We start from the raw sequence: 6,794 nt of genomic DNA, 5'->3' as shown, positions 1-6,794 counted from the left end.
AACTTTTTGTGAGTAGTGTATGTTGTACATTTTGCGGCAGTCATTTTTTGTCATAGATAACGTGATAGCTATACCCTCTGGGTCAGTATGATTAAAGTGATACCAAATACATATGGTTTTTGTTACGTTTTACTACTTTTGTGCAATTAAAAAACCCTTTTATTAAAAAATACTAAACAAAACGCTCCTCCCTTTCTGCTTGCTTGCTGCAGGCTGCTGTGTGTGTGATCTCGCTATGTCAGATGACGATTCCAGGGCCAGCACCAGCTCCTCTTCCTCCACCGCCTCCAGCCAGCAGATAGACCGGGAGTCGGGCAGACAGCACCACAGCAGCAACCCCAAGAAGAAAGAGAGAAAAGTCAGCATGAGCAAGAACTCCAAACTCCTGTCCACCAGCGCCAAGAGGATTCAGAAGGAGCTGGCAGATATCACCCTGGACCCTCCCCCCAAATACAGTGCTGGTCCAAAAGGAGACAATATCTATGGAGATCGACTATCCTGAGTCCTCCCGGCTCAGTCTATGAAGGAGGCGTGTTTTTCCTTGACATCACATTCACTCCTGAATACCCTTTTAAACCTCCCAAAGGTGACCTTTCGGACGAGAATCTACCACTGAAACATCTACAGCCAAGGTGTCATCTGCCTGGATATTTTGAAAGACAACTGGAGCCCAGCACTAACCATTTCTAAAGTTCTCCTCTCCATCTGCTTACAGACTGCAACCCTGCTGATCCTCTTGTTGGAAGTATCGCCACCCAGTTCATGACCAACAGAGAGGAGCATAACAGAGTGGACCAAGAGATACGCTACATAAAGATGTAGCAGGGGTAACACACACACTCTTAACTCAAATTTCTTAACTCATTGCGTTATCTTGAAACAAAAGCCATTGAAAAGCAATTGCTTAACGCATTTAGTTGCAATTAGTTTAGATAACATGTCTCATAAAGCATGTGTGTTAACCCTGCTACATCACATCCGTAGATACTTAGACACACCGCTTATCTGTCATGGCGAGAGCTGCTTGTTAACTGCGCATTGGCGGGTGGGAGTCTGCAAAGAATAGGTTATTTCTATAACAGATTTTATTCAGTCTTTTATAGTCCTGATCAAAAGTTTAAGACCACTTGAAAAATAGCAAAAAATCATATTTAGCATGGCTGGATCTTAACAAGGTTCCAAGTAGAGCTTCAACATGCAACAAGAAGAAATGGGAGTGAGACAAAACATTTTTTGAGCATTCAATTTAATGAAAACAACGAATAAACTGAAACAGGCTGTTTTGCAGCTGATCAAAAGTTTAGGACCACTCCTCTAAAAAAAAACTAAACCCCCCCAAAACAGAAATCCAACTTCCAAACATGAACTCAGTAATGAGTAGCTCCGCCATTATTGTTGATCACTTCAAAAATTCATTTCCATGAGGTGAGTGGGAACATTTCTCCAAGTGGTGAAGATGGCCGCACGAAGGCCATCTACTGTCTGGAACTGTTGTCCATATTTGTAAACTTCCCTTGCCATCCATCCCCAAAGGTTCTTAATTGGATTTAGATCAGGGGAACACACACGATGGGCCAAAAGAGTAATGTTATTCTCCTGGAAGAAGTCCCTTGTCCTACGGGCATTGTGTACTGTAGCGTTGTCCTGTTGAAAAACCCAGTCGTTACCACACAGACGAGGGCCCTCAGTCACGAGGAATGCTCTCTGCAACATCTGAACATAGCCAGCGGCCGTTTGACACCCCTGCACTTCCTGAAGCTCCATTGTTTCACTGAAGGAAAAAGTACCCTAGACCATTATGGCTCCCCCTCCACTGTGGCGCGTAGAAAACATCTCAGGTGGGATCTGCTTGTCATGCCAGTAATGTTGGAAACCATCAGGACCATCAAGGTTAAATTTTTTCTCATCAGAGAATAAAACTTTCTTCCACCTTTGAATGTCCCATGTTTGGTGCTCTCTTGCAAAGTCCAAACGAGCAGTTCTGTGGCGTTCAAGGAGACGAGGTCTTTGAAGACGTTTTTTGTTTTTGAAGCCCTTCAGTCTCAGATGCCGTCTGATGGTTATGGGGCTGGGTCGAGGATCGTCCAGTGTCTTGACGGACAGCCAATTGGATCCTCCGGCTCAGTGCTGGTAAAATTTTTGTGTTTTCCACTTGACTTTTTTGTTCCATAACCCTCAGGATCATTTAAGAAATTCCAAATGACTGTCTTACTGCGTCCCACCTCAGCAGCGATGGCGCGCTGTGAGATACCCTGCTTATGCAGTTCAACAACCCGACCACATTCAAAAAGGGAGAGTTTTTTTGCCTTTGCCATTACAATGTGTGACTACCTGACAGAAAATGACAATGAATCCACATCTTTGCACAGATTTGGCCTTTTAACCCCTTAGGGACACAGCATTATTTCACCTTAACCACTTAAGGACCACAGGTTTATACCCCCCTAGTGACCAGGCCCTTTTTTACAAATCGGCACTCCACAACTTTAGCGGTTTATTGCTCGGTCATGCAACTTACCACCCAAATTAATTTTACCTCCTTTTCTTCTCACTAATAGAGCTTTCATTTGGTGGTATTTCATTGCTGCTGACATTTTTACTTTTTTTGTTATTAATCGAAATTTAACGATTTTTTTGCAAAAAAATGACATTTTTCACTTTCAGTTGTAAAATTTTGCAAAAAAAAACGACATCCATATATAAATTTTTCGCTAAATTTATTGTTCTACGTGTCTTTGATAAAAAAAAATTGTTTGGGTAAAAGTTATAGCGTTTACAAACTATGGTACAAAAATGTGAATTTCCGCTTTTTGAAGCAGCTCTGACTTTCTGAGCACCTGTCATGTTTCCTGAGGTTCTACAATGCCCAGACAGTAGAAAACCCCCACAAATGACCCCATTTCGGAAAGTAGACACCCTAAGGTATTCGCTAATGGGCATAGTGAGTTCATAGAACTTTTTATTTTTTGTCACAAGTTAGCGGAAAATGATAATTTTTTTTTTTATTTGTTTTCTTACAAAGTCTCATATTCCACTAACTTGTGACAAAAAATAAAAACTTCCATGAACTCACTATGCCCATCACGAAATACCTTGGGGTGTCTTCTTTCCAAAATGGGGTCACTTGTGGGGAAGTTATACTGCCCTGGCATTCTAGGGCCCCTAATGTGTGGTTAGTAGTTTGAAATCAAAATGTGTAAAAAATGGCCTGTGAAATCCGAAAGGTGCTCTTTGGAATGTGTGCCCCTTTGCCCACCTAGGCGGCAAAAAAGTGACACACATCTGGTATCGCCGTACTCAGGAGAAGTTGGGGAATGTGTTTTGGGGTGTCATTTTACATATACCCATGCTGGGTGAGAGAAATATCTTGGCAAAAGACAACTTTTCCCATTTTTTTATACAAAGTTGGCATTTGACCAAGATATTTATCTCACCCAGCATGGGTATATGTAAAATGACACCCCATAACACATTGCCCAACTTCTCCTGAGTACGGTGATACCAGATGTGTGACTTTTTTTGCAGCCTAGGTGGGCAAAGGGGCCCACATTCCAAAGACCACCTTTAGGATTTCACCGGCCATTTTTTACAGATTTTGATTTCAAACTACTTCGCACACATTAGGGCCCCTAAATTGCCAGGGCAGTATAACTACCCCACAAGTGACCCCATTTTGGAAATAAGACACCCCAAGGTATTCCGTGAGGGGCATGGCGAGTTCCTGGAATTTTTTGTCACAAGTTAGTGGAATATGAGACTTTGTAAGAAAAAAAAAAAAAGAAAAAAAAAATCATAATTTTCCGCTAACTTGTGACAAAAAATAAAAAATTCTAGGAACTCGCCATGCCCCTCACGGAATACCTTGGGGTGTCTTCTTTGCAAAATGGGGTCACTTGTGGGGTAGTTATACTGCCCTGGCATTCTAGGGGCCCTAATGTGTGGTAAGTAGTTTGAAATCAAAATGTGTAAAAAATGACCTGTGAAATCCGAAAGGTGCTCTTTGGAATGTGTGCCCCTTTGCCCACCTAGGCGGCAAAAAAGTGTCACACATCTGGTATCGCCATACTCAGGTGAAGTTGGGGAATGTGTTTTGGGGTGTCATTTTACATATACCCATGCTGGGTGAGAGAAATATCTCTGCAAAAGACAACTTTTCCCATTTTTTTATACAAAGTTGGCATTTGACCAAGATATTTCTCTCACCCAGCATGGGTATATGTAAAATGACACCCCAAAACATATTGCCCAACTTCTCCTGAGTACGGCGATACCAGATGTGTGACACTTTTTTGCAGCCTAGATGCGCAAAGGGGCCCAAATTCCTTTTAGGGGGGCATTTTTAGACATTTGGATCCCAGACTTCTTCTCATGGTTTCGGGCCCCTATAATGCCAGGGCAGTATAAATACCCCACATGTGACCCCATTTTGGAAAGAAGACACCCCAAGGTATTCAATGAGGGGCATGGAGAGTTCATAGAAATTTTTTTTTTTGGCACAAGTTAGCGGACATTTTTTATTTTATTTTTTTTCTCACAAAGTCTCCCTTTCCGCTAACTTGGGACAAAAATGTAAATCTTTCATGGACTCAATATGCCCCTCACGGAATACCTTGGGGTGTCTTCTTTCCGAAATGGGGTCACATGTGGGGTATTTATACTGCCCTGGCATTTTAGGGGCCCTAAAGAGTGAGAAGAAGTCTGGAATATAAATGTCTAAAAAATGTTACGCATTTGGATTCCGTGAGGGGTATGGCGAGTTCATGTGAGATTTTATTTTTTGACACAAGTTAGTGGAATATGAGACTTTGTAAGAAAAAAAAAAATATATATATTTCCGCTAACTTGGGCCAAAAAAAATTCTGAATGGAGCCTTACGGGGGGGCGATCAATGACAGGGGGGTGATCAGGGAGTGTATATGGGGTGATCACCCCCCTGTCACTGATCACCCCTCTGAAAGGCTCCATTCAGACGTCCATGTTTTTTACGGATCCACGGATACATAGATCGGAACCGCAAAACACATACGGACGTCTGAATGGAGCCTTACATGGGGGTGATCAATGACAGGGGGGTGATCAATGACAGGGGGGTGATCAGGGAGTGTATATGGGGTGATCACCCCCCTGTCATTGATCACCCCCCTGTAAGGCTCCATTCAGACGTCCGTATGCGTTTTGCAGATCCGATCCATGGATGCGTGGATCCGTAAAACACATATGGGCGTCTGAATGGAGCCTTACAGGGGGGTGATCAATGACAGGGGGGTGATCAATGACAGGGGGTGATCAGGGAGTGTATATGAGGTGATCACCCCCCTGTCACTGATCACCCCCCTGTAAGGCTCCATTCAGACGTCCGTATGCGTTTTGCGGATCCGATCCATGGATGCGTGGATCCGTAAAACACATGCAGACGTCTGAATGGAGCCTTACAGGGGGGTGATCATCCCATATAGACTCCCTGATCACCCCCCTGTAAGGCTCCATTCAGACGTCCGTATGCGTTTTACGGATCCGATCCATGGATACGTGGATCCGTAAAACACATACGGGCGTCTGAATGGAGCCTTACAGGGGGGTGATGAATGACAGGGGGGTGATCAATGACAGGGGGTGATCAGAGAGTGTATATGGGGTGATCACCCCCCTGTCACTGATCACCCCCCTGTAAGGCTCCATTCAGACGTCCGTATGCGTTTTGCGGATCCGATCCATGGATGCGTGGATCCGTAAAACACATGCAGACGTCTGAATGGAGCCTTACAGGGGGGTGATCATCCCATATAGACTCCCTGATCACCCCCCTGTAAGGCTCCATTCAGACGTCCGTATGTGTTTTGCGGATCCGATCCATGTATCCGTGGATCCGTAAAAATCATACGGACGTCTGAATGGAGCCTTACAGGGGGGTGATCAATGACGGAGGTGATCAGGGAGTCTATATGGGTGATCAATGACAGGGGGGTGATCACCCCCCTGTAAGGCTCCATTCAGACGTCCGCATGTGTTTTGCGGATCCGATCCATGTATCAGTGGATCCGTAAAAATCATACGGACGTCTGAATGGAGCCTTACAGGGGGGTGATCAATGACAGGGGGGTGATCAATGACAGGGAAGTGATCAGGAAGTCTATATGCGTGATCACCCGCCTGTCATTGATCACCCCCCTGTAAGGCTCCATTCAGACGTCCGCATGTGTTTTGCGGATCCGATCCATGTATCCGTGGATCCGTAAAAATCATACGGACCTCTGAATGGAGCCTTACAGGGGGGGTGATCAATGACAGGGGGGTGATCAATGACAGGGGGGGTGATCAGGGAGTCTATATGGGGTGATCAGTGGTTCATAAAGGGTTAATAAGTGACAGGGGGGGGTGTAGTGTAGTGTAGTGGTGTTTGGTGCTACTTTAGTGAGCTGCCTGAGTCCTCTGGTGGTCGATCCAAACAAAAGGGACCACCAGAGGACCAGGTAGCAGGTATATTAGACGCTGTTATCAAAACAGCGTCTAATATACCTGTTAGGGGTTAAAAAAATCACATCTCCAGCCTGTCAGCGAACGATCGCCGCTGGCAGGCTGGAGATCCACTCTCTTACCTTCCGTTCCTGTGAGCGCGCGCGCCTGTGTGCGCGCGTTCACAGGAAATCTCGGCTCACGCGAGATGACGCCTATTGGCGTTAGCGTAGCCTGGGAGAGCCGCCGCGATGACGCCTTTCGGCGTTAGCGCGGCGCCAAGTGGTTAAGGACCAGGCCATTTTTTGCAAATCTGACCAGTGTCACTTTAAGTGCTGATA

General features: G+C 45.0%; 1 pseudogene; it reads left to right on the top strand.

The window, feature by feature from the left end:
* Positions 1-235: 235 nt before the first annotated feature.
* Positions 236-814, top strand: LOC122938916 (annotated as a pseudogene).
* The last annotated feature ends 5,980 nt before the right edge of the window (positions 815-6,794 follow it).

This window comes from Bufo gargarizans, chromosome 5 (assembly GCF_014858855.1).
Source record: "Bufo gargarizans isolate SCDJY-AF-19 chromosome 5, ASM1485885v1, whole genome shotgun sequence".
Taxonomy (NCBI): Eukaryota; Metazoa; Chordata; class Amphibia; order Anura; family Bufonidae; genus Bufo; species Bufo gargarizans.
This window is presented reverse-complemented; position numbering and strand designations above follow the sequence as displayed.